Here is an 8,064-nt window from a genome sequence, read left to right on the forward strand (position 1 = left end):
TGTGACGGCCTTTAAATAGGCTCCCCAAAGTGTTGCCTCACTCTATAAGTTTACAATCTCTTCTAAGAAGAAAGAGAAAGTTCCCAAGGTGTGGCCTTGAGGGGTTTAATACCTCTTCTATATGAGTAGCCCTTCCTGCACAACATAATATAGAGACTCAAAATGATCTAGGTACCTTGACTCTTATCTACCCCAAGTAAGTTTCCTTCATATTCCAGCAGCTGGAGAAATCTTTTCTCCACTTCTTTTTAGCATGCTTAATTTCTGTGTCTTCTTACCCTACTGGCAAGAACATCTACTTCTCATACCATACAACTCCCAGCAACCTGCCCAGAATTTCTCAAGTGGGAAAACATAAAACTTTTCCCACTGGTTTGTTCATTAAACACATATCTTTAGAGTGCTTGTCTGAGCCATGTATCCACGGAGGTAGAGAAAAGTTTATCTTGGAGGGACAGAGCATTTGGTGGAGTCAAGAATGTTTCCATGTTGCTGGCTTTAACAACTGATGTGAGAAGTGGTGCTGTTTACTCAGCTGAAGAAAATGTTAAGTTTGAGATGTTAAAGGATTATCTACATGGAAATACATATAATTTTTTAACTTTTTGTTTTTCAGAGTTTGCAATTTCAGACAACTGAAAGTAAACACTGCCCTCTAGCCAACCAGTCCTGTTGGCCCAGCTCTCTTCCCACTGCTCACTGCACTAAGGGAGAAGGAGGAAGGTGTCTGATGTTTAAGGAATCTTGGCCTGGCAGCAGAACTCCTCCATTTAGCATTTAAATTTGGAATCCTAATTAGCTTTCTAATTAGAAGATGGGCGAACGTGGGTGGTGATAGGGAGCGGGGGAGGGTGTCCCAGAATGAGGTTAATGGGAAAGAGCTCTGGCCAGCTCTCCTTCATGGAAATATTTAAAAGTCAGTTAGATATGCAAGTCTGGGGGCTCAGAGATGTATGAGCTGGTAATTTGGAATTTATCAGCATGGAAATGTTTTTTAAATCTAAGGCAATAGGTGATATGGCCTAAGAAGACTTCAAAGTGGAAAAGAGAAAAAGAGGCCCTAGAACTGAACCCTAATAAACTCTAACACTTGGAGGTAGGGTAGAGGAGGATAATCCGGTCAAGACTGAGAAGGAACGGCCAATGTGAAAGCAGAAAGCCAGAGGTAAATGATGTTGCAGTGGCCAGAAAGAAGTGAAAGGTAAAGTGAGCCAAATGCTACTGTGAATTTAAATGAAAACAGAAATATCCACTGATGACACTCCCAAGAATGGTTTCAGTGAGTAGTGGTGGAAAGAGAATTTAAATTGTAGAAAAACAAAGAGTGAATGATGAGAGAATAAGCAGAAGCAACATGTGTAGCAATTTTGATGAGAAGGGAGCAGAAAAATAGAGCTGTAGGAAAGGATCTAAAATATGAAGTCAAGAAGATGAGAAATACTAGAGCATATTTACGTAGTAAAAGGAATGATCTAGCAGAGAGAAAGAGATTGGTGAAGCATGAATAGAAGGAGAAAATCAAAGCGGAAGACCAAGCGTGGGTGAGTGAGAGCAGAAGAAATCAAGAACACAAAAGGAGGAACCAGCCTTTGATAAATAAATGGACACATCCTCCATTTTAGCAGAAGAAAAAACAGGAGCAAGTGAAGATTGACTTTCAGGGTGTAAGAAGATAAGTAAATTCACACTGATGGTATTTATTTTTCCTAATGAAGTCTAAAATGAGGTCATCCACTCAGTAGGAAAGAAAACAAGGTATATAGGAAGTATGAAGAGAGAGAAAGTCATCTTAAGGAGTGGTAAACTAGAAAGACTCAGTAAGATGAGTGAACAGTGAGTGACCATTTGTAGTTAGAGATGAAGTTAAAATGCATCCAGTCAACTCGGTTATGTGATTTTCTCGAGCAGCATTCAGTTCCTCTAGTACTGGCACAGTTAGGTTTTTCCTTGGGCTTACCATGCAATAAGGACAAAGAAAAAAGAAGGGCACTGCAGTTGGGGATATTTCCAAGGGAGTGAGCATATCAACGGACTATGGAATCTAAATTGTATAGCACCCAATACAGTGGCTAGTACACAGTGGACAATAATAAACTGATGAAAAATATACATCTCCCCTTACATGACTTCCACAATTCATTTATATATCTTCAACAAAATTAATGGGAGGGTATTTGGGCAGAGAGCTAGGTTCTGTAAATTCTTAAATTTTGTCTTGTTATAATCACCTAACCAATCCTTCATTTCCTTTCTCTATTATGGCAATACACACACAGAGACACACACACACACACACACACACACACATACATATATACATATCCATATATATATTTGCACATATATACTCACACAAACATCCTTTACTTCTGTGAGATTTTTGCCTTAAAATCTCTCTCTTTTTTTTTTTTTTAGGAATGTGTGGTCTAACGACGATCACATATATAGTAAGTTTCTCGTCGAAAGCTATAACAGAAGAATATGAAAAGTACTTGGAAGCATAATGGAAGGAGCAATTTAATTCTGCCTGGTAGGTGGGGATGCCTTCACAGAAGAATTGACATATGAACTGATTTAAAATACAAAATGTTTCATTTAAAACTAGACTATTCAATAAAAATTCACTTAGAACAAACTTGTAATAGCTAACGTTTACTGAGTGTTTGCTATATGCCAGGCACTAAGCACTTTACATATGTTAGCCATTTAATCTATAAATAGTTTTTTTTCTTTCTAGTTTTCTGGTGATTAGAGAGATTGATTACTTTGCTACTAAGAGTCCCAAATGAGACTCAAACCCCGGTCTTACTGATGCTGAAGGCCAGAAAGAGGTATGGACTAGCACCAGCAAAGTCCTGGGGAATGTGAAGTCCATGAAATGCAATGTAAGGAAGAGCAGAAGATGAACCAGGAAAATCAGGTTGTGCCCAGATTTCAGTCTTCAACTATGAGTGAGTGTCAGTTTATTGCTCTATAGCAAACTACCCCAAACTTAGTGGCATAAAACAACCATTTTATAATGCTCATAGATTTGGTTAGTAATTCTAGAGAACACAATGGGATGGTTTGTCTCCACTCCAAAATGTCTGGGGCCCCAGCTAGAAGTACTCAAAGGCTGGGGGATTGGAATGATGGAGATTGGAAACATGTGAAGGTTTATTTACTCAGATGTCTGGTTGTTGATGTTAGCTATTGGCTGAGACTTTAGCTAAGGTTGTTGGCCAGGGTTGTTGGAACATCTTCACATGACCTCTCCATGTGACTACATCAGCTTTCTCACAACATAGTGATTGATTCCTAAGCACAAATGTCCCAAGAGAACAAAGTAGTAGTACCTGGCATTTTACTCAATTGATTGAGGCAGTCGCAAAGGCCCTTTTAGGTTCAAGGAGAGAGATATTCAGTGGAAGGAGTGTCGACAAATTTGTAACATATTTTAAAACTACCACAGAGTCAGAGAATCAGGTCATTAAATAAGAAGAGATTTTTTAATTTAATGGAAATATACTTTACCAGTACCGAGGTGATATTACTTACTATACAACTTCTTCATGTAAAAATGTATGGAATAATATTATTTGCTCTTCCCAAATCCTTCCTTTCTTTCTCTCATTTCTTTTTTTTCTTTCTGTAGTCTACCTTTCTTCCCCCATTAACAACCTTATGTGAGAAAAGCCACATTTAAAGAAGTCATATCAAGTGCCTTAAATATTTTTAAAGAAAAATAGCTATAAAATTATAATCAATCAATCAATCAATCAATAAAATGTAATAGGAGAATTACACATTGGAGAGGATTATCTTCCCAGTGCTTTGACATTTGGCTGAAGCTTTTGGGCTAACATTACATATAATATTTTTTATTGTACTTAGTGTTATTTCAAAATTGATGCAATTTTTTTTAAAAATGACATATTTAGCAGGCTCCCGCTTATGTCCGTGACTGTGCCCATGGCCGCCCAGGTTGGTGCAGTAGCCACCGTCATGGGGCGAGCAGGACCAAGAATGTAAGATTTCTAAGGACTGAGGCCTTGTATGGCTTGTTCAACACCGCATTCCAAATACCTGAAATCATGCCTTGCTCATAGAAGTACTCTCAACAACTTTCAGAGTATTTTAAATGTGACTATAAGAAATTTAGAAATTATATGTGTGTGGAGTTGGAAAAACATGGCGAAGTGAGAGATGTCTTCAGGTCTCTCTCCCCTTGAAACAACAATAAGCACCCAACAAAAACTCAACTAAAACTCAACGAAAAGCACCCAAACTGCACACCAGCACCCAAATTGCACCCAACTGCCCACCAGCATGTCTCAGTGTGGGATCTGTGCATAAGAACCATCAAGGTCAGAACCCTCGGTATCAGGCTGTGAACTGGGAGAAATAAAGAAGCTGCCTCTAGCAGCTGCCGGAGCTCCTTGCAGGAGGAGGGGGAAGGGTGAAGGTGCAACAACTTCCCTGATCAGCCTGCCAGAAAATGCCAGAACTTCTTTACAGCCAGCAGCAGGGCCAAGTCATCAGAGCAGAACAGGACAGCAGAGAAACAACAGCTGATTTTTATCCGCCCTGGTTGCAAAACTGGGGCTGAGCCATAGCCCCCAACTCACAACCCAGAGGGCCCCTACCCCCATACCCGTCGAGACTGATCACCACAGACCCCAGGGGAATCTGGGCAAATGCTACCAAAACTGTTACTAATACTGACAAGGACTGAAACTGAGAGTAGCAAGTGTGATTAAATATCTACAAGAAAATTAAAAAAAAAAAAAAACATTTAGGCTTCATATAAAGTAGGGATCCAAGAGGCGTAGACGCCACCTACTGGAAATCAAAAGAAAAGTGCCTTCATTGCAGCAGGCTAAAGAGAGACCTTTATATAATAAATTTTCTTTTTAGAAAAACAACAGAATACACTTCCATTAATGCCCAGGTGGAGAAATAGTCCATTAAACACCATGAACAACCAAGGCAACAAGACATCTCAGAAAGAAAGAGAAAAATCTCCAGAAAATAAGCTTGCAGACAATAGAAATATGCAATTTAAATAACAGAGAATTCAGGACGGTACTTCTGAAAAAAACTCAGTGAGATCCGAAACAACTCTAAACAACAATTTCAGGATTTGAAAAAAACAACTAGATGAGCAGAGCAAAGAAATTGAAATCCTGAAAAGAAACCAAATAGAACTTCTGGAGATGAAGAACACACTGCAAGAGTTGAAAAATGAAATAGCAAGCTTGGAAAATAGAGTTGACCAAATGGAGGAAAGGATCAATGATATTGAAGACAGAAATCTAGAAATAAATCAGAAAGAAGAAGAGAGAAACTGAACAATGAAAAATAATGAAAGAGAAATACAAGAACTAGCAGATACCATCAGGAGAGGGAGGAAACATAAGAATAATGAGCATTATTGAAGTTGGGGAAAAGGAGCAGGGAGTAGAAAGCATTTTCAGACAAATAGTTGAGGAGAATTTCCCATATCTAAAGAATGAGCTGGAACTTGGAATTCAAGAAGTCAACAGAACACGCAATTATCTTAACCTAAAAAGGCCTTCACCAAGACACATTGTATTAAAGTTATCAAAAATTAATGACAAAGACAGAATTCTCAGGGAAGTCAGGGAAAAGAAGATAGTAACTTATAAAGGAAACCTCATTAGATTATCATTGGACTTCTCAGTGCAAACCTTACAAGCCAGAAACAATGGAATTAAATATTTAAATTATTAAGTGAAAGGAACTACCAGCCTAGAATAATGTATCCAGCTAAGCTCTTCTTTAAATATGAGGGAGAAATTAAGAACTTTTAAGACATACAAATATTGAGGGAATTCTCGACTACGAGGCCTACACTACAGGAAATACTGAAAGAGGTCAGCTCCCCTAAATAAAATAACAAAACAAAAAACATACATAATTAGGAGTAAAGTGACTATCAGGCAAATAGCAGCAGAGGAGTGCAACCCTTACTAAGAACAGGGCAGTATAAGCTTAAATAATAAGAAGAGAATTGCTATAGCAAGATAGTAATGAACGTTCAGCATACATAAGAAAGATCTAAATTCGCAAAGGGAATGGAGATAAGGCATGCACAGGAGAAAATGGATGACTGTATATATACAACTATCCTTTTTATACTCGTAATGGTAACCAAACACCAAAGATTCAGAACCATTGTATATAACATAAAACAAGAAGAACCAGAGGCAAAACCCACAAAACCCAACCAAAATAAAGAAAACAGAAGAAATACAAGGACAAGGAAGCAATGAAAACATCAAATGCCAGAAAGCAAAAGATAAAATGGCTATAAGAAGATCTCATATTTCAATAATCGTCCTAAATATAAATGGACTGAACTCACCGATAAAAAGGCACACAGTTGCAGAATGGATCAAAAAACAAAACCCAACCATATGCTGCCTCTAGGACACACATCTCAGTTCCAAACACAATTATAGACTCAAAGTGAATGGGTAGAAAAAGAAATGATATTTCAAGCAAATGGCATTCAGAGAAAAGCGGGGGTATCCGGCACTAATATCAGATGAAATAGACTTCAAAAATTAAAAAATAAAGAAAGATACTGAGGGACACTTCATAATAATAAAGGGAATCATGCAGCAAGAAGATATAACACTTATTAATACCTATGATCCCAATTAGGGAGCCCCGAAATACGTAAAGCAATTACTAACAGAACTAAAGGGAGAAACAGATCAAAATACTATTGTAGTAGGGGACCTAAATACCACATTGTTGGATATAGACAGAACATCCAAACAGAAAACCAAGAAGGAAATAACATCTCTAAATGACGCATTAAACCAACTGGACATAATTGACATTTACAGAGTCAGTTCCAAACACAATTATAGACTCAAAGTGAATGGGTAGAAAAAGACATTTCAAGCAAATGATGTTCAGAAAAAAACGGGAGCAGCAGTGCTAATATCAGATGAGATAGACTTCAAAATTAAAAAAGTAAAGAAAGATACTGAGGGACACTTCATAATAATAAAGGGAATCATGCAGCAAGAAGATATAACACTTATTAATACCTATGATCCCAATTAGGGAGCCCCGAAATACGTAAAGCAATTACTAACAGAACTAAAGGGAGAAACAGATCAAAATACTATTGTAGTAGGGGACCTAAATACCACATTGTTGGATATAGACAGATCATCCAAACAGAAAACCAATAAGGAAATAACATCTCTAAATGACGCATTAGACCAACTGGACATAATTGACATTTACAGAGCCTTCCATCTCAAAACAGCTGCTTATACATTCTTCTCCAGTGCACATTCTCAAGAATTGACCACATACTGGGACACAGAAATAGCCTTAAGAAATATAAGAGAGTTGAAATCATATCAACCATATTCTCTGATTATAATGCTTTGAAACTAGAGATCAACTGCAGAAAGAAATCAGGAAGATACACAAATACCGGGAGATTAATCAACATGCTGCTGAAGAATAACTGAGTCAGGGAAAAAATAAAAAAAGAGATAAAGAGATACAAAGAAACGAATGATAATGGTAGTACAGCATATCAAAACTTTTAGGACACAGCAAAAGTGTTATAAGAGGGAAGTTCCTAGCATTACAGGCCTATCTCCAAAAACAAGAATGAGTCCAAATAAACAACCTTCATCTTAATAAACTAGAAAAGGAAGAACAAATGAGGCCTAACTTCAGCAGAAGGAAAATAATAATCAAAATTAGAGCAGAAATAAATGAAATTGAAAACAAAAATCAATAGAAAAAATAAATACGAGGAGCTGGTACTTTGAGGTTAATAAAATTGACAAACCCCTGGCTAGACTCACTAAAGAAAAAAGAGAAAGGACACAAATAAACAAAATCAGGGACGAAAGAGAGGATATTATGAAAAACACTGCAGAAATACAAAGGATCATGTAAAATACTATGAAAAATTATATAATAACAAATTTAGTAACCTAGAAGAAATGGATCAGTACTTAGAAAAATACAACCTCTCTAGACTGAATCGAGAACCGGAAAATCTAAATAGACCGATCAGCAGTA

The sequence above is a fragment of the Pteropus alecto genome, unplaced genomic scaffold (assembly GCF_000325575.1).
Source record: "Pteropus alecto unplaced genomic scaffold, ASM32557v1 scaffold479, whole genome shotgun sequence".
Taxonomy (NCBI): domain Eukaryota; kingdom Metazoa; phylum Chordata; class Mammalia; order Chiroptera; family Pteropodidae; genus Pteropus; species Pteropus alecto.